The sequence below is a fragment of the Bos mutus genome, chromosome 17 (genome assembly GCF_027580195.1).
Source record: "Bos mutus isolate GX-2022 chromosome 17, NWIPB_WYAK_1.1, whole genome shotgun sequence".
Lineage (NCBI taxonomy): Eukaryota > Metazoa > Chordata > Mammalia > Artiodactyla > Bovidae > Bos > Bos mutus.
The window spans coordinates 12713559-12737620 of NC_091633.1; the positions used below are offsets into that span (position 1 = coordinate 12713559).

General features: G+C 45.0%; 1 long non-coding RNA gene across 3 annotated transcripts in view; it reads left to right on the forward strand.

The window, feature by feature from the left end:
• Positions 1–22777, forward strand: part of LOC106700829 (uncharacterized) — a 164987-nt gene extending 142210 nt beyond the window's left edge. For all 3 annotated transcript variants that reach the window (XR_011467435.1, XR_011467437.1, XR_011467436.1), the window contains 2 exons: positions 8234–8403; positions 20995–22777. This is a non-coding gene — a long non-coding RNA (uncharacterized lncRNA). The remainder of the gene's footprint in view (positions 1–8233; positions 8404–20994) is intronic.
• Positions 22778–24062: the final 1285 nt, after the last annotated feature.

The following is a 24062-nucleotide window of genomic DNA, read 5'->3' on the forward strand; positions in this document are numbered from 1 at the left end:
CCCCCAAGAATGGCTTCTCTCCTGGTGCCCCAGAAGCGAGTTTTCCTTGGAGAGGGAGCCTGCCTTTCATTGGACTGACTCTTCCCTGGGGTCATTTGGCAGACGTCTTCCAGGTGAGAGAGAGAGCTATAATCCCAGAAACCTGGCTGTCCTGCTTTATTTCCTTCCAGAAGGATTGATTTTCCCAGATGCCAACCAGGCCCTGCAGTGCACAGCAGCCTGAAAACAGACTCTCTTTTTCCTCTTCCTGGAATGAAAAAGAGGGACGGCCCTCCAGATACTAATTTCGAGGGTCCCACCTGTTGGCACGACCTCAGCACTGGAGACCAGGTGTGTAGCATCTGGTGTCCAGAGAGACCTGGGAATTCACTGAGATCCAAGAGTTTTGCAGGCTCCCTCCTTTCCATAGGTGGCATCCCAGGTTGAAGGCACAGACTATGTGTGTCTTTCAGTTTATGTTTTTCTCACAGAGGACAAAGGTCCCAGGCTTTGGGGTTGGGAGGTGGTTTAGATCTGCAACTGTGTGCCCTTGGACAAGTTGCGTAACCTCTCTGGAAATTTCTGAATTTTGAAACACATCTGGTTCTGGGATTTGGGATTAAGGATGGTGGGCCCATATTCCTTTTTATGGTTACCTCTTATTTCTGGCAAGCATTTAAGAGTGGATAAAGTGAGTTAATATAAACAAACAGAAAAACAGCAAGTAAATAATAAGAGAAGTGCTCAGATCTGGCTTAAATTGTCGAGCGGTACAGAAAGGACGAAAGTTCAGGATAAGCTGTCCTAAGGGGGATTTTCCATCCCTTTAATGACCTGTCCACTCTATTCTCTTGTTCCCTTCCTTATGCTGCTCCGTGATCACCAAGCCGCCCTCTTATTGCCTCCAAACTCAGACCATCTCTGCGGGTGATGGTGAGTTAATGAACAATCCTGTCTTACCCATAAAACCAGACGGGGTGCCAGGAGCTCATTTGACATTCCCGACACTTTTGAGAGACCAACTTCGAGGTGGCCGAGGACCCCTCGCACGAAGACGTTCCCTGGAGATGTGGGGTTGGGGAAGGAACCGTGACTCTCAGCATTCGGGGTCCCGAGGATGGTCTTGGGGTGAAGGCTGTGGCTTCTAGACCAGACTCGCTAGAGTGCTGTGTTCTGAAAGGGGCTGCTTCAAGCCTTTCAAGGGGCAATCTCCCTGGCCTTAAGTAGTTTTTAAAACACCAAACAACATTAGTGCCCACAAATGAGGGACATTTAAACCTAAACCTGATTACAGCCAAGAGTGGCGAGGCGGCCAAGGTGCTATAAAGAAATGATGTTATTATGTCCAAGGGATGCCATTAAAACTCTGTTTACAAACCAAATGTGCCAGAGAATGGGTCAGGGAAAGAATTATTAGCAACAGAGCTATTTGATCTCTTTTATGATCCAATGAGTCATATTGCTCCATGCTCTAGAAGGTGAATAATGAAAACCTCAAGCCTGTTGATTTATAAACAGGCCCAGAATTCCCTGTTCTTTAACCTCAAATGCCCTCTTAAGTGTGACTTACCCTAAATCACACGTGACATCAGATGCCACTGGGCCTGTCCCTGCCTCCACCCCCACAAGAGGTAATTGAAGAGGTGATTGGCGTAGAGGGTGCATAAAATTCCCGTTCACGATAATGGATAGCTGGGGGAAGGGTCAATGGTCAGGACTTAGAGCCATGGCTTTGTTTCTACATGCCCCTGTCTGCAGGACTTGCAGCTCCAAAGCCGTCTTTGTCCATGCTCCTGGATTCTCCATAGACCAAGGAAAGTGAGGCTTGGGGTGCACATAATCCTTTGTCCTAGTGGCCACAGTCTTGCCTCTCCGCCACCCCCTGCCCCCAGTCCCTGAAAGCTGTTCTGAGGAGTAGGACCAATGAAGTGTTCCACCTGAACTCCACCCATTACTGAATGCAACCTTGGGAAGTTTCCTTGGGGTCTCTGAGTCTGTACAATGACACGGCCATCTTCAAGTGCTTCCTTACTACGTGAAGATGCTTTACACATGCCATGAGCCAGCTTAGTCCAAACCTCATAATAACAGACTAACTTAATCATGACTTGACCGTGTGGCAGACACTGCTTTAAGAACTTTGCATCTATCCATGTATTTCATCCTCACAAGATCTCTGTGAGGTAGTGCTGAGAACCTGAATCCCACAGACATCCCTATGACAGGACTTGAGTCTGAGTGGTTAATTTGGGAGATCGCAAGAGGCTGCGTTAAGAAAGTAAGACTAGAAAGGGAAGAAGTTGGGCAAGCCACCCCCTTGCTCAGTAATATCAGCATCTCTATAGCAGGCAACTGGGGTGAAGTTTCATGGAGGATCTTCAGGAAGATAGCATCGGACACGCCCCAGTTGTCTCACTGGAGAGGCAGAAATTTGGGGGTAGTTATGTGTCAACTCCAGCCATCCTAGTGGATGGGGGGCTCCTCAGGGGGTCTTAACTCCTGGTACCCCTCGTCTGTGCCATGTGCAGGCCAAGTGGGTCCCTGGGACCAAGGGAATTCCTTGGGCAGAGAGTTGCAGGTGCTTGTAGTTGGATGCATTGGGTTGACCTGCATGGGAATGGTGTGGAGAGGGTATGGGTGTGTCCCCATCGTGTCCACCGCAGGTCTGAGCCAGGGATAAGAAGACTGGGCCGCAGAGAGCTGGGAATCTTCCCAAAGCTTCTCCAGCTGGCAGGAGGGGGAAGTGTTAGTCGCTCAGTCACGTCTGACTCTTTGCAACCACATGGACTGCCAGGCTCCTCTGTGCATGGGATTCTCCAGGCAAGAAAACTAGAGTGCCATTTCCTTCTCTAGGGGAATTTCCAGACACAGGGCAGGAGGTGGGAGCCTGCATCTGTATCCCCTGGTGGATAGTTTGTTTGTTTGTTTGTTTTTTTATGTGGACCATTTTTAAAATCTTTTATTGAATTTGTTACAATATTGTTTCTGTTTTATGTTTTGGTTTTCTGATCATGAGGCATGTGGAATCTTAGCTCCCCAAGCAGGGATTGAACCTGCACCTCCTGCTTTCAGAAGCGAAGTCTTAACCACTGGATTGCCAGGGAAGTCCCCAGTGGTGGTCTTAGATTTAAAAAAATTTTGGCTGCACCATAGAGTATGAGAGATCTTAGTTCCTCAACCAGAGATTGAACCCATGACGCCTGCAGTGGAAGCGTGGAGTCCTAACCACTGGACCACCAGGGAATGCTCTCCCCTTGTGGTCCGATTTCAGGGTCCACAATGAAAGTTCCTGGGCTACACATTATAACCCTTTGAGGAAGGTATCACTATCCCATTTATAAATGCAGCATCTGAAGTTTAAAGGGGTGAATTGACTTGGTCCCACAGCACATTGGCCACTGATCTAGGACTGCAGCTTGGCCCCTGCTGACTTCAAAGTCCAGGTCAGCTTCAGCACACTACCTGCCTTTTGCCTGCCAAGGGGACCCCCTAGTTGTCCTGAATTAGAGCAGTGCCCCAGAGTCTCCAACCAGAGGCTCAGGCTACAAGGATGCGAAGAAGGTTCACGCTGTCTCGTTTCCTTAAGGTCAACCTCGTGGCTGGAGGTGAGGGAAGGACTGTGTATCCACCTCCAGGCTGTCTCCAAGGGGCTGACTCTAGTCTCTAATCTCTTCAGTCTGGTTCTGGCCCCTAGAGTCTGCCAGATTCAGCTCGGTCTTGATTCCATCTCCCGTTGTCCCCCAGGTTATCAGCCTTCATGCTTTGGGGGCCTGTCAAAAATTCTGCACCTTTGAGTTGGAACGGGCATGAAAAGCTGTAATTATATATCCTAAAATGGAATCTTGGAGGCCTTTAAGCAGAAACTCAACTCTCCCCTTCCTTCTCCTTCCTCCCTCCTCCCCTTCAAAGAATGATACAGAGGCTTTGAAAGTCCCACTGGGCTCGAAGGCACCCTGGCAGAGAGTTGCATTAGGAAACCGCAGGCGCTTGTAGACACTCTCGACACGCTGTGGTTTTCTAGTCCACTTCACTAGACCGTGCCCAGCGCTGTTCCCGGAGTAGTCTGTCATTGTACTTACAACTCACATCACAACCCGAGTCAGCCCATCACCCTGCGGAGCCAACAGCCTGGCCGTTTTCATGCAAAGCCAGCAAAAACAGACCGCCTGGTGGACTTGGAAAACACACAGGCTCCCAAGCCTCTTCTTTCTTGCAGAAATAATAAATGATAGCAGCATTAAGACCAACTGGGGCCAGGTGATGACAAGAAAAAAAAAAAAAAAAAAGAAACCCAGTATCTTCCAAGTTGGGGACTGGGAGATCAGGCCTGGCTTGGGCACACATTTCCTGGGTGACCTTGGGTTTTGTGCCTTCCTGTCTCTGGGTCTCCTCTGTTTTCTCATTAAATATTGGGTGAAAACTCAATCTCAAGCTCTTTTCCAAAATTTGGGTATCGTATTTGTTTCCTGGGGCTCCTGTGACAAACAACCGCATACTGGGGGACTGAAAAGAACTGAAATGTATGCTCTCCCAGTGTGGAGGCTACGGCATGGGGTCGAGGGGTTGGAGGGCCGTGCCCCCTCCCAAGGCTCCAGGGAACGATCCTTCCGTGCCTCTTCCAGCTTCTCGTGGTGGCTGCCCATCCTTGTCACTGCTCGGTTTGCAGCTGCACCTCTCAATCTCTGCTCCCGTCTTCTCGTGCCTTCTTGCCTTCTGTGTTCAAAGTTCCCTCCTCTTATAGGGACACCCGTCATATTGAGTTACAGCCCATTCCACTTGAGTATGACCTCGTCTTGACCTGATTGCATCTGCCGGAACCCTATTTCACAGGCTCCAGGGGTTAGGACATTAACACATAGTTTTTGGATCACACAATTCAACTCATAACAGGTATCACTGAGTGCTTTCTTACCGAATAGAATTTAAGGAGGCTCACTTTTGTGTGTGTGTGTGTGTGGCGTGTGGGATCTTAGTTCCCCAGACAGCAATCAAACCCGTGCCCCTGCCACAGTGGAAGCTTGGAGTCCTAACCACTGGACCACCAGGGAATTGCCTAGGGAGATTCATTTTTGAATTTTGAGCTAGGAGATGTTCATGGCTTGACCTTAGTGGGGAAGAAATTGAGGAAACAAGAGCAGCGACCAGAATTCACCAGGGCTGAGATTAAGGTGGGATGTGTGGCTCCCTGACAGTTTGTTAAAATATCAGGGGACCGACCCACTGCCCTGAGATGTCCTTGCCCATGCATTCCTCTGTCCCCTGGCTGCCATGGGGGCAAGGTAATTTGTTCAGGGTTTTTCCATTGCTGGAGTTTCTGATTGGTTTTGCGACTCTGCTGAGCAATACAGGGGATCCACTGTGATGTCAGGACACCCTCAGTGAAAACATTGGCCACGTTGGCTGAGTCTCATCTTCCATTGTGTGCTGGCTGTCCCATAGATCATAAACTCCACAAGGGTGGGGAAGTCTGTTTGACTTGCTCGCTCATGTAGTTCCTGGCTCAGGGAATTAGGGGCCAGATCACATAACGCCTGCATGCATGCTCAGTCGCTAAGTCGTGTCCGACTCTTGTGACCCCATGGATTGTAGCCTACCAGGCTCCTCTGTCCATGGGATTCTCAAGGCAAGAATACTGGAGTGGGTTGCCATGTCCTTCCCTGGGGAATCTTCCCGATCCAGGGATGGAAATTGTGTCTCCCGTATCTCCTGCTTTGGCAGGCAAATTCTTTACAACTGAGCAACCTGGGAAGTCCATATCACATAATAGACGTTCAATAAATATTTGTTGAATGAATACACAAGATCTTTGACAAATGCGATGACAAACATTAGCAAAGGAAGCCTTAAGAAAGAATCTGTCTGCACCAAAATACTCTCTTGAAATGTTCAGAGTTTCTTAATTTGGTATCCATGCATACCAGGAATAGCTATCTTGGAACCTGGAGTCCTCTAATATTCTTGTAGCCATTGACCTTGTCCTCATTTTCCAGCGGAGCCTAATGACACTTAAAGAGGTTGAATTCTTGCTCAAAGGCACATAGAAAATAAGTGGCAGAAGCTAAAACCCTGGTCAAACCTGATTAGCAGGGCTGGTATGTCTCCTATTCCACACTCTAAGAGAATCATATAATTTGCTCCAAGGCTCATGCATGATCACATACTTCTTTGCGTGATTGTATAAGTAATGCCTGTCACCTCCACTAGACTGGGAACTCTGTATTTTTTAATTAACTTAAAAGCTTTATTTACTTATTAATTTGGCTGTGTTGTCAAATCTTGATTGTGGCATTTGGTATGTTTTGTTTTGGCCCTCGAGCTTAATTGCCCCAAGGCATGCAGGATCTTAGTTCCCCGACAGGGACTGAACCCGCACCCTCTGCAATGGAAGGCGAAGTCTTAACCACTGGACCACCAGGGAAGTCCCTAGGAATGCCTGCAACTGCTGGTGGCACAGAGCAGGTGTGTGCTGTTGGCATCTACCAAGATGGGCCCCATGATCTTTGCCTTCTGGGGTTCGTGCTCATGGGTTGTCCCTGGATGCACAAGTTGACCTATGTATCCTGTAGTGTATTGTGAAAATAACTAGGGTTTGCAATATAAGAGACGCTGCAACTTCCAACCTCTTCTCTCTTGGGTCCCTTCAGGGAGCACCAGGCACTCAACAAAGATGTGTCTTTTCATAGACTCTACCAGGGCTTCCCTGGTGGCTCAGATGGTAAAGAATCTACCTGTAATGCAGGAGAGGTGGGTTCCATCCCTGAGTCAGGAAGATTCCCCTGGAGAAGGGAATGGCAACCTACTCCAGTATTCTTGCCTAGAGAATTCCGTGGGCAGAGGAGCCTGGTGGGTTACGATCTATGGGGTTGCAGAGTCAGACACGACTCAGCGACTCACACACACACACACAGATGCCTAGGAAAAGTGCAGACTATGCCTCTGCAATCTTTTGGGGGGTTCCATCCTCTCTGGCAGGTCTTGACCTCGTGTTCTGTGTCTTCATTGCCATGCCCGCGATCCCCAATTTTGCTTCTCTTGAGCTGATGTAGTGAACTTGAGCTCCATGGGGACCTGCAGCTGCCAGGACATAGACGCTCCCTCCCCACCTTGCTAGGAGAAGTGAGACTGACACTGGAACTTCTCATATTTCTTCCAGTCTCTTCCTCTTTGAAGAACTCATTCTTTGCCCCTCAGTTGGCCAAGAAAACTATTCTTGCTCCAGTTTTGGGACTAAGACATCAGTCCTGGGCCAAACTATAACCCAAGATCACCGTTCACCTCCCTTGGGACATCTAACAGGTCACTTAGCCTCCCTGAGCCTCAGTTTTCCCCTCTGTAAAAAGGGAACCATTGTGGTTCTTACCTTCCAGCAAGCGCTGAAGCCAGACAGTTTCTAGAACCATGCTTGACACCAGTAAAAGCTTTATAAGCGCCATGTGGGTTACTATTGTTACTGTTTTTATTATTTGAAGTGCTAAATGATACCTCTTCTTCCTGGAAGTTTCAGTTCTCATGGAAAGGATGCTCTCCATGAGAGACAAATCTGTTTTCCTTCCCACACATACTGTACACACTGCTCCCTTGAACTTCAAAGAGAACCCGCACCCCTCACTCCCGCCAGGAAGCTCAACTTGTTATAAGTACAGCAGGAGAAGTATGGGCACTGCTGCCACGGCCCGGGAGCAGCTGTTTGATATCACACCGGGGTGGCCAAGACTTCGGGACGGGCCTGTTTACTCCTCATAGATAATATCTGGAATGAACCGCGGGAAGGACGCTCAGGGTCAACCTTCACCTTTGTAGTTGTTTAAATATCGATTATAATGCATCTGAGGCTGAGCTGGACGGGGGTGAGGAGTGAGCGATGTGTTTGCAGACCTTCCATCCGTCCACTTGCAAACTTCATTTAGAGAATCTTAAATCTCTTAACCGAGCAGGCGATTCCCAGCGCTCGTTTTTCCAGTTAAGAAAGAGTTAAGCAACTCCTCGTTAAGGACTGATTGTTGAAAACTCTAAGATGCTAGAGGCCTCCCCCATCTTAATTACATTTGCCAGGGAACATATAAGACAAGATGGAGCTTTCTCGCTGATTTAGAATGGGAGCAGGATGGTAATTGGATTTCAGGAAATAAGGAGTCCACGGACAGAGATGTTTGGGAAGAAACTTGTTTTTAAAAATGCAATGATTTTTCTTAACTGCAGAACTTTCCAGTCTCTCAGATGTTCATGTGCATCTTGTGATTTTTTTTTCCCCTAGATGGATCCAGTAGGTCACATTTCTGCAACCTCTTTTGGACCATGGAGTCTTCAACTTATGCAGTATATTGTGAGACCAGCATTCCATGGAACACTTCGGTCAAGGCTACTGTGTGAAATAAAACAGACAAAGGACTTAGAACAGGGCATACAGCCCTGTGTATGCCCTTGGTAAATACCAAATATTGTTGTTAATATTATAGAGGGGGTTGAACTTCAAAGGCACCTCCAAGTCTAAAAATCCATGATTCTAGTTATGGTGCTATCGCGCAAAAAAATGATTCTAGTTATAGTGTCACCACAAAATAAGTGGGCTTGTTGGCTTGGGAAAAATGAAAAAAAAAAAAAGAAATCAAATAATTAGTAAGGCAAGTCAAATAATCTCCAAGACAAACTCTAGGTTACTCATTTCAGCGTTTGGAGGAAAGGCATTGTCTTGGGAAGGTGGCATAATTCGGTGAAATATGGGTTGGATCCATGTCCTACTTGGACCTGCATGAACCAGGACCATATGGAAACCACCTCACTGCTTGGGTCCTGGGCTTCCTAACTGTCAAAAATAAACAAGAGATGAAAATATCTCCTTGCCACTTGTAGCGTGGTCCACAGAGATTAGCAGCGTTGACACTGCCTGGGAGTTCTTCTCTTTCTTGGAGAGTGTTCCACCTACTTACCATTTCCAGGCTCTGTTTGGAGACTTGGTAAAGTGGCCACTTGCTTGGCTAGATGTGACAACACAATTTGGAATTCCAGGTTAAGAGGGCAGTTCCCGTTTTAGGGAGAGGACTGGTGCTGATTGTAACATACATCTGTGGTTCTGGCTCTCTATGAAAAAAACCTCATCAACCTGGAAGACTAACTCTGGGTTTCCTGTCACCTCCGTGATCCTTTGCTCTCTCTTTCTCTCTCCTCTTTTCCATAATAAAACAGAAATGTAATCAGACTCTGGAATGTGCCTTGGCAGAAGGAATAAACTCAGGCAGCTTAGTTTATTAGCTGTTTCCATGGGAGAGAACTCTCGGGGCCAAACAGATATTTACAAATATTGAAATACTGTGCTGATCCCCAGTAGTGTCTGGAGATAAATAGCTTCTCAGAGAGGTGGTACTTTTTTTTTTTTTTTTCCTGCACCCTCTCCTCCTCCATCCTATTTATCTATTCTGCTTTCATCTGGATCATCCAACACGGAGAAGGTCTCCAGAAGAAAATTCTTCCCTGCCTGTGCAAATTCAGGACCCAAGGGCATGGAATTTAGTACTTCAGGGGATGAGACCATCAGTGGGGTTTTGAAAGATGATTGTTTTGGTACTTTCAGTGATTTAGCCAGCTGGGAGCCTTTGTGAGCAGAGGTGAGAATTCCGTAAGAGGTGTTCTCAGCCAAAGAGCTCCTCAGAGTGGTCAGAGGACCAAATTCAGGGATTATGTTAGCATTCTCTTCCTCTGAGTATGTATTCATTCAACAAATAGGCATTGAATCCCCTACACATACAAGGCAATGTATTCAGCACTGGAGTTTCCATGTTGTATCTGTGAGGACGTCATGAAAGTTCCTTCAAGCAGAGAGCATTCAATGCAGGGGATTGAATCCCTAGGTGATGGAAGAGTCAAGGTGGCAAACGGGGAAATGAGGCAACTCAGAGATTATCAAGAGCAGGAAGTCGTTACTCTCCCTAGGGAAAAGGGACAGAAAGAGAAGCTTGTGTTATGAGAGCTCAAGTGCCAGGACCTCCACATGGTTGGTTAGCTGCTGCCAAAGCAGGATGGATGAGTGGAGTGAGAAATACCGTGGCTCTTTTCTCCACCTTCCCTCCAGCCTGCCACCATTGACTGAGCAGGAAACCAGAAAGCAAAGCAGTTTGGGACATGTAGTTCTCTGTGATTTGGAGCTGCTCATGGCTGGCACACGTAGTAGATGGGACCCGCATAGTCCTTACTCTCTTGGAAGGATGTGGGTGCTGACTATTGCTTGGCCCTACCCATACTCTTGACACTCATTTCCCAAATTAAAACTGAATCTAAAGGGTAAGAGACCAGTCTTCTAATTTTTTTTTAAATCTGAAAATATGGGAATTTGCCAAGGAGAAAGCAAGTTCACGTTTCAGAAGGAAATCCACTTAGTGGGTGAGCAAAAATGTGGATGAAGGAGTCCACAGTGCTGTCACCTTAACTTTTGAGCCCCAGAATGAAGTTAGTATCAGGTCTTCTTCCAGCCCTGAAAACATCTTCCCCTGTAATAAGAACTAACGTTTTTGGGATGCTGGGTGTGTCGTGGTCCTAGATGCTTTCCATACATTATCTCATTATGCCTTATATCATTATGCCAATCCCATGAGGTAGCTAGGCTTATTACACCCAATTTATAGATTTGCAATCTGCAGCTTAGCTAAGCAAATCACTTTCACTTATCCCATTGTCAGGAAGTAGTAGAGCTCAATTTGGAGAAAGTTAACCTGACTTCACAACCCATTTTCTTTTTTTGAACTTTTTATTTTTTATTGGAGTATAGTTGATTAACAATGTCATGTTAGTTTCAGATGTACAGCAAAATGATTTTTATACATATACATGTATCTATTCTTTTAGAATCCATATTCTCTTTTTTTAACCTTTTTATTTTATATAGAAATATAGCCAGTTAACAATGTTGTGATAGCTTCAGGTGATCGGTGAAGGGACTCAGCCATACATATACATGTATCCATTCTCCCCCAAACTCCTCTCTCATTCAGGCTGCCACCTAACATTGAGCAGAGTTCCCTGTGCTATACCGTAGGACTTTATTGGTTATCCACTTGAAATGTAGCAGGTTGTATATGTTGATCCCAAACTCCCTTACTATCCTTTACCCCTATCCTTCCCATGAGTCAGAATCCTGTATTCCAAGCCTTGTCTCAACACTGCCTCTAATGTCTTGTACATGGGAATTGCATAATGTTGGTGGATTTGATTGTGTGGCAGATAAAAGGAGAATGCTACTACTTTGCGTAGGATATAGTTCAGCTGCTTGAGGAGCAATTCCAAATACTTATAGCTTAAATGAGGTAGATACTTAATTCTCTTGCACATATAAAACTGTGCTGGCTGCTATGACAACTCTGAACCTTGGGATTTTTTCCCCTTGGGTTTCTTCTTTTTTTTTCCTTTATCATCCTTCAGGTGTTTTCACTGTCAACACTTTTTTGTAATTTAGCACCAAGTCTATAGTCTAGCCCATGAAAAGAGGACAAAGAAGATGGGAAAGAAATGCCCCTTCTCCTTAAGGGCTTGGCTGGGAAATTGCACACATTTGTCTCCATCTCCATGGTTATAAATTCCCACTTAGCTGCAAGGGAGCTAGGAAAAACCCACCTAAAATCCAGTTGTTCTATCAATATAGTAGAAAAGAAAAACTGGTATTGAAAGACAACTGTGGTTCTCCTTTCTTCTTTAATTTTCTGATTGCAAAATTTTACCATGTTTCATCTCAGCTCATGTACAAATCTTCAACATGGGCTAATTTTGTCTGCAATTTACACACGAGGCGACGGAGGACAAAAGAGGTGAAATTATTTGCTCTAGGTCACCAACTGTGTCAATTATGCGGGGAATGAGGTTTTCATGGGAATTAATTTTATACGTGGCCATCCACTTATGAATTCTTCTTTATATTATAAATGGCTTTTTGCTTCCAGATATAACCTCATTACTGTGTTAGAGTTGGATAATAAATTCTTATGTAATGAAGACCCCATGCCTATAAACGCCCTTTTGTTTTGTGCTCAGAGCTGTTCAACTACTAAGAATTATTACTGAGAATATTACCAAACTCAAGTTTTGGACATTTGCACAATTCCAGCAAGTCTGAGCTAAGTACTTCATATGAAACAATAAAAAAAAAATTAGTGTCAGAGCTCAAGTGTCTGGAGGATTTAGTTAAGAATATTTGTTTTTGTGGACAGAAACTTAGTCTAGCTCACGCCAAGAGGATTAAGTGTAGCATATACCAGATGATATCCTGTGTACTCAAGGGTTAGAAATAAAGTTTAGGAGATCTCATTAACTGGGAATTCATTGTCTGAGCTCATGTTGTACAGAGTCATGCAGAGAATCAAACGTTGTCATGATATGGTAAATGACCAATAAGCTCATCATGCATGCTAAGTTACTTCAGTCATGTCTGACTCTTTGTGACCCTATGGACTATGGCCCGCCAGGCTCCTCTGTCCATGGGGATTCTCCAGGCAAAAATACTGGAGTGGGTAGCCATGCCCTCCTCCAGAGAATCTTCCCAACCCAGGGATCAAACCTGTGACTCTTATGTCTTGTGCATTGGCGGGTGGGTTCTTTACCATTAGCTACCACCTGGGAAGCCCATAAGCTCATCACTTATGCACATATTCCCCCTTCCACGTCACACAAGCCTAATTGTCAACCAGGGCACCAACATCTTTATGGGGAGGTTGCCAGATGCTAGAGATATCCAACAGTATGATGCAAATATGATGCAAATGCTTGCAAAGTGGAATTGCAAGTCTTGCAAAAGATGCAGGGTTTCATAAAATGGATGAAAATTTTGCTGGAGAGTGGCTCTAATTACAAGCAAAGCATTTGAGGGATGAGCATGTAGTAGCATCAGGCCAGTTGACACGACAGGTGCTTCAAAAGAGAGTGATTTGTGAATCAAAGGATTAAGAGAGTCTTTTTGGAAAATTGATGGAGCCCTCCAGTATTTCTGAAAAATTATCTTCTTTATGCTCCTGCTGCAGAAAGTTCTATGTGAAGGGAATGTGTCATATTACAGTGTCATATTATCTATCTACCTATCTATCTGTACAGATAGTCTCTGAAGACTTGCCAAAACTTGATTCAAGCTTCATTTGTTCTAAGAACAAATGAACAAGCACAGTTGACATTACAGCTGGACTGTTGTTAGAGATGATAAAATAAAACCTGTTTTGATGATTTTCGGTTTGAAGAGTTTTCAGCCCCCTAGGGTCTCTTGCATGTTTTAGTAGATTGTGGAGTTGATTGCCTGCACCTTTTGAAAGGCGGGAATGGAGATCTTGACTTGCCTGTCAATCACAGAGCTTTCAGTTCAGTTCAGTTCAGTCGCTCAGTCGTGTCCGACTCTTTGCGACCCCATGAATCGCAGCACGCCAGGCCTCCCTGTCCACCACCAACTCCTGGAGTTCACTCAGACTCACGTCCATCGAGTCAGTGATGCCATCCAGCCATCTCATCCTCTGTCGTCCCCTTCTCCTCCTGCCCCCAATCCCTCCCAGCATCAGAGTCTTTTCCAAGGAGGTTTAGATGGCTGGAAGGGACACCAGGAAGTAGCATGTGATGGGGGAACACCAGTTCCTGGCAGTTGTCTGAGCACTGGAGTAATAAGGATGTTTCTGATGATGATAACAAAAACAATAATAACAAACATTAATTGGGTCATTATTATGTTCTAGGCAGGGTGCCAAATACTTTGCATGGGTTATGTCATTCCATCTTCAGATAACTCTGTAAGGTAATTACTGTTTTATCCCCATTTAACAGTTGAAGTGATAAGAGTTTAGCAGAGTCCAATGCTCTGCCACTCATGTTCAACATTTAGTCCTTTGGGAGACTAAATTACCCCCTTTTTCAATTGTAGTAAGAACATTGAATATGACATTGAACAGATTTTTAAGTGTACAGTACAGTATTGTTGACTGCAGATAGGATGTTATGCAGCAGATTCCTAGAACTTATTCATTTTGGATAACTGAACATTTATACCCATTAAACAGCATCTCAGGGACTTCCCTGGTGGTCCAGTGGCTGAGATTCTGTGCTTCCAATGCAGGAGACTCAGGTGTGGTCCCTAGTCGGGGAACTGGATCCCACATACCACATGTAAAAGTTTGCATGCCACAACTAAAGATCCTGCACGCAGCAAAGATTACAGATCCCGTGTGCCTCATGTAAGACCTGGCACAGCCAAAAAAAAAAAAAAAACCCTTCCCATTCCCCACTCCCTCCAGCCCATGGCACCCAGCATTCTACTCTCTACTTCTGAGGGGCTATAGTAGATACCTCATTTAAGTGGAATCATACAGTATTCATCCTTTGGGGACTGGTTTATTTCACTTAGTGTAATGTCCTTCGGTTCATCCATGTTTCCCCTTAAGGGAAAGGATTTCCTTCTTCCTTTTTTAAGGCCGAATAATATTTCATTGTACGTATATACCACATTTTCTTTATGCTAAGTTCCCTTTTGATTCCTGCAGGTTGATCAAAAATCGGAAAGTGACTGGGAGACACGGTAGAGTGAATTTGAGATCCAAATCAAGCAGAATTCACATCTTAGCTTGCTTTAGTAGCAAGCTTGGGGAAGTGACTTAATCTACATCATATATTTCCATTACTTTTGTGTGTGTGTTGATAACATTTAAGATCTATACTCTTGGCAACTTTCAAGTATTGGGTTGGCCAAGAATTTCATTTGGGTTTTTCCATAACATTTTACATCTTACAGAAAAACCCAAATGAACTTTTTGACCAAACCAATATACAGTCCAGGATTATGATCTATAACCACCATGCTGTACATTAGATCCCAAGAACTCATTCATATTATAACTAGAGGTTTGTGCCCTTAGAATACATTTTTACAAATAACGTTCTTTCTTTCTTTATTTTTGACTGTGCTGGGTCTCTGTTGTTGCCCTAGCTTTTCTCTAGTTGCAGAGAGTGGGGACTGCTCTCTAGCTGCGGTGCTTGGGCTTCTCATGTGGGGTCTCCTCTTGCTGCAGAGCACAAGCTCTGGGGCACTTGGGTTTCAGGAGTTGCGGCATGTGGGCTCAGCTGTTGCGGCTCCCAGGCTCTAGAGCACAGGCTCAATGGTTGTGGCACATGGGCTTAGTTGCTCCTTGGCATGTGGGATCTTCCCCGACCAGAAATTGAATCCATGTCCCTGGCACTGGCAGATGGATTCTTTACTACTGAGCCACCAGGAAAGCCCCAGAATAATTTTGAAGATTTTCTTAGAAACTTATAACCAAGTCTAAGCAAATCTCCCCACCTCTCACTGCCACTGTGCTTTGCTCACAATGACTCTGATATGTACTGCACTTTGCACAATGGCAAGGATTTTTACCTTTATTCTCTTACGTCAGACTCACAGACTCTGCAATATAGAAAGGAATGATTAACCCCATTCTCAGATATAGAAAGTGAAGCTCAGAGAGGTTGAGTGACTGGCTTAAGGTCACACAGCTGGTAAACCTTATTCCCCACCGCAGTAATATTACTCCCAATCCTAAACTTCCATTCTGCCTTCCTAGCCTGGTCTCAGCATCCCACAGTCATCATAAGCTTGCCGATGCCTGTCTTACAGTCCTGTTGATAGAGACATTTGTTTATTCGTGCATATTTCCCTATCAGTTGAAAAGTTAGTAATGTGAATAAAGTGATGGTTAAGTTCAGGCTACAGTCCATAGGGTCGTAGAGAGTCAGGCACAACTGAAGAGACTTAGCGTGCACACACGCACAGGTTGGCTTTATCATTAAGTATACCCTTAGGTCACTTAGATGCCAGGCTGTCAGGAAAAGCTAGCCAGGTCTCTGCAAGCTCAAGGATGCCGCTGTTGATGGTTTCCTTATGTATCACCCAAGCATGGCAAATGCAGTTACCCAGTGACATCTGCGCCCAAACTTGAACTTATTTACAGTAACTACACCTGCTTCTCCAGTAAGGAGGTCCTGCGTAATTGAGTGGACCAGGCGGGAATTAGATCTGGGCCCATGATCTATACAGCCTGCCCATAGCTTAATCTATGTCAATTATTTCCACTGATCGTTGTTCTGTAGCAAAATTGAACCATGTGGCTTTTGGAAGGCCAAGAGAAGGGGCAGCAGCTGATACATTCAGAAGAGGGTCCTCAGGATAGCATGACTCGTCATTTCTAAGACGAGAATAGCTTTGGGAGTGGGCTTGGCTATTTTTTTTTTCCCCCATAAACTCCAAAAGCTCTCTTCCCGGCACCCTGGGCATCTTCTTCTCCAGGAAGCTTTTCCTTCCCCTCCTAACAGTATCCACCCTGTTTTGAGATATTCTTTATTTGTCCGTCTCTCTGACTGGCATTTCCTGGACATCAGGATTGTGTCTTGTTTATTTCTGTATCGCTAGTATGTCATCCAGTGCTGGGCACATGGCAGACGCAGAGGGATTGCTAAATTGTTGAACTGGAAGTAACGGGGAAAAAAAAAAGAAAGGAGAAGAATGTCTCACTCCACCCTAAGTCTCCATGGCCTTCCTTCCCAGAGGCTACCTCTTCCTTCTCACTAATGTCAGTGGAGGGTAAAGCATGGTTTGTTGTAAATAATGCATTTGGCATTCTGGAATCGAGACAGGATGTGAGAGGTAAGCTGAAATGGTCTCGAAATAAACTTTTTTTAAAAAAATTGAAGTATAATTGATTTGCAATGTTGAGTTTCAGGTGAGTGGCAGAGTGATTCACTTATGCATATATATATATATATATATATATATATATATGTATATCTATCTATTCTTTTCAGATTCTTTTCCACTATAGGCTAGTATATTAAATATAATTCCCCATGCCGTACAGTAGGTCCTTGCTTATCTCTTTTATATCTAGTGGTGTGTATCTGTTAATCTCCAATTGCAAATTTATCCCTCCCCTCTATAAATTCTTGACTAGTATCCAAAGCTTTCTCTTCTTTCTTTCTCCTCCCTCCCCTCGCCTCCTTTCCTCTCTCTTCCTCTCTCTTTCTTTCTCTAGGACCCTGAATATTACATTTGATCATATTTTTCTTTTGAAGGGTCCACTTGTGTAATTAACACATAGAAGGTTCTGAGAAGCCCTATCATAATAAAGAAACTAGAATCATTTTCTTCAACTCAATATTTTACTGATTATTCTGACCCTGGGATCATTTTTTTTATTCCCTTCCTCCTCCCTCAACAAAGTCCCACGAGAAGTGTTCCCTCACACTACTTCTTGTTTTATGGCGGAGGGGTATATGGCAGGCCGGATGAGGGGGGATTGATCTCTTTGGAGATCTTTATTGTAATAGTATCTTATAATATTACATTATTGTAAAAATGTAGTTGACAATCCATCCCTGGGTTCTTTCATTCAAGTGTTCTCAGACTCATCTGAGATTATTATTATTATTCATTATTATTATTGAATTATTTGTGACTGTTTTGGGTAGCAAGTGGTAGAAACCCAATTAAAGAAGAGGAAAAAAAGGGAACTTCCCTGGCAGTCCAGCAGTTAGGATGCCATGCTTCCACTGCAGGGGGCTTGGGTTCAATTTTTGGCTGAAGAACTAAGATCCCACATGTGGGGGTATGTGCTGCCCCATCCACCCACCCTCACCCCCACCCCCCAAAAAAAAAACAAAGAAGAAGGAAAAAGAACCAAAATTAATTTGTTGGATCATCTAACTGTGAAGTTCAGAGATGGACCTGGTTTTAGGACTATAAAGACTCTATGAATTGCCCTTTCTCTCTTTTTATTTTTTTCTTTCTTTCCATTTTTAGCTCCATTTCTCCTTCTATTTATACTGGTCTCATTTTCTTCTACAGCAACTGAATTTCCTTCTTTGGTGAGGGAGTCGAGAAGGAGAGGTGTGGTCAGAGGCGGTTTCAAGCTGATATTATCCTAACTTAGTCACTGCAAAGTAAAAAGCTCTTTTGTTTCTCTCGTATCTTTGTAAAAACTCCAGGCAAGGAATATGGTTGGTTGGTTTGTGTTAACCCCTCCTCCTTTTTATGGCTCTCATTCTGGGCATTGGGATGAGAGTCTACAATACCCAGTTTGGGTGGCATGCCTACACCTGTGGACAGGAGGCTGGGATAGTTTGTGATTTTCAGCCCATCAAAACCTCACAGAATGGGTTTCTTAAAGAAAGAGGGAATGTTATTTCTAGAAGACAACTGGATATGGAGTACCAGGCAGACTGAAATAAGATTCCATTATACCTTCTTCTACTATCACCTTGTAATCTTTGACTTTTGTTTAGCAGCCAGTCAAGAATTTATATTATATGCAAAATGGCAGAAATAATCATTTGGTCCCTAGTGGGGCCATACCAAGTTAGGGTGTCTCATTTGGGGGGCATGAAATGAACCAATATTACTTGCATCTGAAGATTAACTATCTCATAGAATTGAGGCCTGTTAGGAGAAGGGAGAAGGTTAAGTGTGTTACAGCCTAACCCTTTTTGGAAATGCTCTTCAGGCTAGTGCAACAGTTTACCACCTTGGGGGTGCCCAATATGGGTTTTCAGCTACTTATCATTCCCACAATCCCCTTCCCTGAAGACTGAATGACCTTCTTCTGTGGTGGTACCTACCTGGACAGCTACATTAATCAGGGTTCTTTGGGGTTTGAGGAATCTATGATCACTCAAACAAATCCAAGTTAAAAGGATTTTTATTGTAAGCTTATTCTCAATAGTAGGGAATATTATTATCATTATTGATAACAGACCCGCAATACAAGACGGAGAAGAGTACTTTGAGAGATTTGGAGTTGAAAACTGGGAAGTAAAGGCCATCGTTCCTCCTCCTGGGGGCGTGGGTGGGTGGCCCTGTGGTCCCTCTCATCTTTGCTCCCTTTTGGAGTCTTCTCCATTCTCATTTAAAAATAAAAATAATTTGTCTTTTCATTCTTTTTCAATTTTTTTCCATATTTAGATTATTATAGAATGTTGAGCAGAATTCCCTGTGCTCTACAGTAGGTCCTTGTTGGTTAACCATTTTAAATACACACTGCTGGTGGCTCAGATGGTAAAGAATCTGCCTGCAGTGCGGAAGACCTGGGTTCGATCCCTGGGTTGGGAGGATCCCCTGGAGGAGGGCATGGCAACCCACTCCAGTATTCTTGCCTGGAGAATCCCCAAGGACAGAGGAGCCTGGCGGGCTGCAATCCGTGGGGTCTCAGAGTCAGACACGACTGAGTGACTAAGTAGGAGCAGGAGGAACCTATTTAAGATAGGTAACACATTCTCTTTTTTGCCCCGGCCTGTCACTGCCTGGGGTGGCTAGGCCTATGGCCTCAGCACTCCGCATCATGACCTCTCTGCTCCCGGTGACCCCCATCAACTAGCAGGTTGGTTTACTGATTCTAAATTCTTGGAGCAGGATTTATGGCCGAATCATGTCTTGGTGGACAGAACCTTATCTAACAGCATATGGATGGTCTCCTGTAGATCAGGTTACCTCCTCTGGACCAGCCTGGGGCTGGGAGCACAAGACCTATAGGCTTCTCACTGAGGGCTCTGGACCAGGATTCATCTCCAACCTCTTTCTTACTCCAGACAATTCGAGTAAGACACTGGGCTAGTGTGACCCACATTTTTAATAAAATAAAGACACCATGGCAACAAAAATGTCTTTAAGTGAAGTCGCTCAGTCGTGTCCAACTCTTTGAGACCCCGTGGACTGTAGCCCACCAGGCTCCTCTGTCCATGGGATTCTCCAGGCAAGAGTACTGGAGTGGGTTGCCATTTCACATTGTCAAATATCCGCCGGAGAACTAAATTATCTTTCCCCAGTTGAGAACCCACGTCCAAGAGTCAGAAGATGACAAAATAGGTGCTGACTCAGTTTCGGCCGAGACCACAGGTTTCAAAGGACCTCTGTGTTTCAAAGCAAAACGCTAAATCACCTTAGTGAGATTTTCAAAGGAAGTATCTGAAAACCAAATGGTTGTCCCAGTGGCGTTAACCCATGGGTGCTTCAGGGCAAGCCTCCTTCGCCCCATTTCCAGCCCAAGTCTCGACTTCTTCCCCGATTTCTTCTTCCCACTCGTTCTCGGCCCGTTCAGGAGGGGATGGCGGTGTCCATGTCCACTCATTTATCATCTTAGTCATTTTGTTTTCCACTCCACAGGCCACCCTGTCCCTATCTAATCAGGGGGCTGCTTCCTGTTTTTGTTCACTGCCATTCGTCCTGCGGGAGCGATTTTTATCATCAAACAATATGAAAATAGAATGCTAGGAATTGGCACCCCTCTCCTGTTGGGAGGCTGTGGGCCTGGCCAGTTGGCTTGGGCAGAAGATACGGAAACAGCAGGAGACCCAGCCATGTATTGTGTGTGGGACAAATACCAAAGCATGCCTCTAGTTCCCTTCACATGGAGGCCCCTCAAAAAAGAAAAATAATGATGCAATTTGTTTAAACCTAAAGACATGTATTTACAAGCATTTCATGGTCCTTCTTCCTGGGGAGCGGGGGGCAGTTTTCATAGTTTGATGAATGGGTTCCTTCTGCCATCCGGAATGTGCACAAAGGTGGGCATTCCCACTCAAGGGTGGGTCTTAGCTTCCTCCCTGGTCAATGTCTGCCGCCGGGAAGGAGCCATGGTTCTCAGTGTTGTGGGAGAATGGCAGCATATGGGTGAGATATCGGGGTGAGCAGGAAAACTCAATGACATGACGTTCTCAAAAAAGCAGTTTTCTCTATAGGTTCATCAGTCTTTGCCATTGCATGAACTTAGGGGACTCACGATCTGCCTGGTGGGAGGAAAGGTGAAGTGTTGGGATTGGGCTCGGGCTCATGGGTCAAGCACCTACGGGGTGCCTAACATCAGTTGTTATTATTGTTTAGTTCCTCAGTCGTGTCTGACTTTTTGCATCTCCATGGACTGTAGCCCACCAGGCTCCTTCCTCTTCCACGGATTCTCTAGGCAAGAGTACTGGAGTGGGTTGCCATTTTCTGCTCCAGGGGATCTTCCTGACCCACGGATCAAACTTGTGTCTCTTGCTTGGCAGGAGGATTCTCTACTGTTGAGCCACCAGGGAGGCCCACCGGGTATCAGTAGAGCTGCTTCAAGGCAAGAGCAAGAATCAGAAGATCAAGAAGAAGAAAGTGTGGTAACTATGTTCTTTTAAAAAAGGTTACCACTTCCTTAAAAAAAAAAATCAGCACATTATTATTTCTTTTGCACATTCTTGGATAAACCCCGCTTCTCCTTTTTTTCTCATAAAAAAAAAATGACCCGAGTTCAACACCCCAACGATCCCATTAATTATACATCATTACAAGTCTGACCTGTGGTTGTAAATATGTGGCTTGCATGCCTTTATTCTCCATCCCAGACCCACAGTAGACATTGCTGATCAATCATGACATTCTTTCTCCCATTTGTTGCTGTGGCTTTAGAATCATTCCTGGAACATCATTCCAAAGTAAAAAATATCCCCTCCTGTCCCTCTTGGAAGATCCCTTTCCTTCAAAAAGTATCATAAGCTCAACAGGCAGCAAATCAGTTAAACTGATTCACATACATGCCAACAACTCTTAACCTTTTCCTTTCTGGTGGCTCAGTCAGTAAAGAATCCACCTGCAATGCAGGAGACCCAGGTTCAATCCTGGGTTGGGAAGATCCTCTGGAAAAGGAAATGGCAACCCATTTCAGTATTCTTGCCTGGGAAGTCCATGGGCCAAGGACAGAGGAACCTAGTGGGCTACAGTCCCTGGGGTCACAAGAGTCGGACATAACTCAGCCACTGAGCCACCAGAGTTGCCAGATAAAATACAGGACACTCAGTGAAATTGTAATTTCAGATAAATAACTAAGAACTTTTACTTTAAGTATATCTTCATGTATTGCACAGGACATTCTTATACTTAAAAATATTTATTGTTCTTCTGAAATTCAGATTTTCCTGGGAGTCCTATATTTTTAATTGTGAAATCCGTGTCCACTGCCTAACACCCACTTCTAGAAACAGAGTTGGGAGGCTCTAACCTGTATAAATCTGTAAGGTTATCATTTCAGGCCCGAACCAAGAAGAGGTGAGACGTATACTAGTAGACCTTGGGAGGGGAACTACTTTGCCGCCAGCCATGGTGGGAGGTGAGAGTCTTCTTTGTCTTGATATTACACTCCATCTTCCTACTCAGCCTATAAAACAAATAGTGGATACTGAGACAATAAACTGTGGGAAATTCTGAAAGAGATGGGAATACCAGACCACCTGACCTGCCTCTTGAGAAACCTATATGCAGGTCTGGAAGCAACAGTTAGAACTGGACATGAAACAACAGACTGGTTCCATATAGGAAAAGGAGTACGTCAAGGCTGTATACTGTCACCCTGCTTATTTAACTTATATGCAGAGTACATCATGAGAAACACTGGGCTGGAAGAAGCACAAGCTGGAATCAAGATTGCCGGGAGAAAATATCAATAACCTCAGATATGCAGATGACACCACCCTTATGGCAGAAAGTGAAGAGGAACTAAAAAGCCTCTTGATGAAAGTGAAAGAGAAGAGTGAAAAAGTTGGCTTAAAGCTCAACATTCAGAAAACTAAGATCATGGCATCTGGTCTCATCACTTCTTGGCAGATAGATGGGGAAACAGTGGAAACAGTGTCAGACTTTATTTTTTGGGCTCCAAAATCACTGCAGATGGTGATTGCAGCCATGAAATTAAAAGATGCTTACTCCTTGGAAGGAAAGTTATGACCAACCTAGATAGCATATTGAAAAGTAGAGATATTACTTTGCCAACAAAGGTCCGTCCAGTCAAGGCTATGGTTTTTCCTGTGGTCATGTATGGATGTGAGAGTTTGACTGTGAAGAAAGCTGAGCGCCGAAGAATTGATGCTTTTGAACTGTAGTATTGGAGAAGACTCTTGAGAGTCCCTTGGACTGCAAGGAGATCCAACCAGTCCATTCTAAAGGAGATCAGTCCTGGGTGTTCATTGGAAGGACTGATGCTAAAGCTGAAACTCTAATATTTTGGCCAACTCATGCGAAGTGTTGACTCATTGGAAGAGATCCTGATGCTGGGAGGGATTGGGGGCAGGAGGAGAAGGGGACGACAGTGGATGAGATGGCTGGATGGCATCACCGACTCGATGGATGTGAGTTTGAGTGAACTCCAGGAGTTAGTGATGGATAGGGAGGCCTGGCATACTGTGATTCATGGGGTTGCAAAGAGTCAGACATGACTGAGTGACTGAACTGAACTGAACTGAGACATACTGGGCTCACAAACTCAGTATTTTTGCACAGTTACACCCTTCAGCATTGCCTTGGGAGTGGGAGTTGGCTAGATAACCTGATTCTAGCCAACCAAGACTCCCTGGAACCAGCTGTGTTTTTGAGGATGTGGAGTTTTAGCTCAAGGGCATAGTGGGAAGGATCAGAGAGGAGAAACAGAGGCAGAGTCCCCCAGGGATCTGATTTCTGTGCAGGATTTAAGATGCTGAAAACTGGAATTAAGACACTCCACCGTGGCTTCATTGGCTGTGTCAACAGTGCTTTCTTCGACAGAGCTGGTCTTCACTGGGCACATCCAGGAATGGCCTCCCTACTTGTTTCCAGCAGGCAGACATTTCGATGTGACCTACTTTATGGACCACCCTTGATTTTAAAGGGTGCCAAGGTGGCAGATGGGCACGGAGAGTTGAGAACAAGTTCCCTGCCTCACCAGTAGTCCCCCAATTTTCCGCACGTTTGAGTCACGTGCGGAGGTTTTACTAGTCCTGTGTCCTGATGTCATGGCTCAGACCCCTCAGATCAGAGGTCTGGGGATGGGGACCAGGCGTTGTTAGAAGATCCCCAGTTGATTCCCATGTGTGGCCACATTTGCCAACTGCCGGTCTATGCTCAACGTGCTTCTCCTGCTCCAGCCGACGCCATCTCAGCTAGACATCCACGGATCTGACGGGGCGGGTGGTGGTGGTGGTGGCGGGGGGATATGGAAAGTCACCCTGCCTTGTCCGTCCAGGGGGAGGAAGAGGGAGGAGGGAGGGGGGTCCCCTCAGGATAGAGTGGCATTGTTTTGTATCAGTTTCTGGCTTTCTAGCTTGGCTGGGTTGGCAGA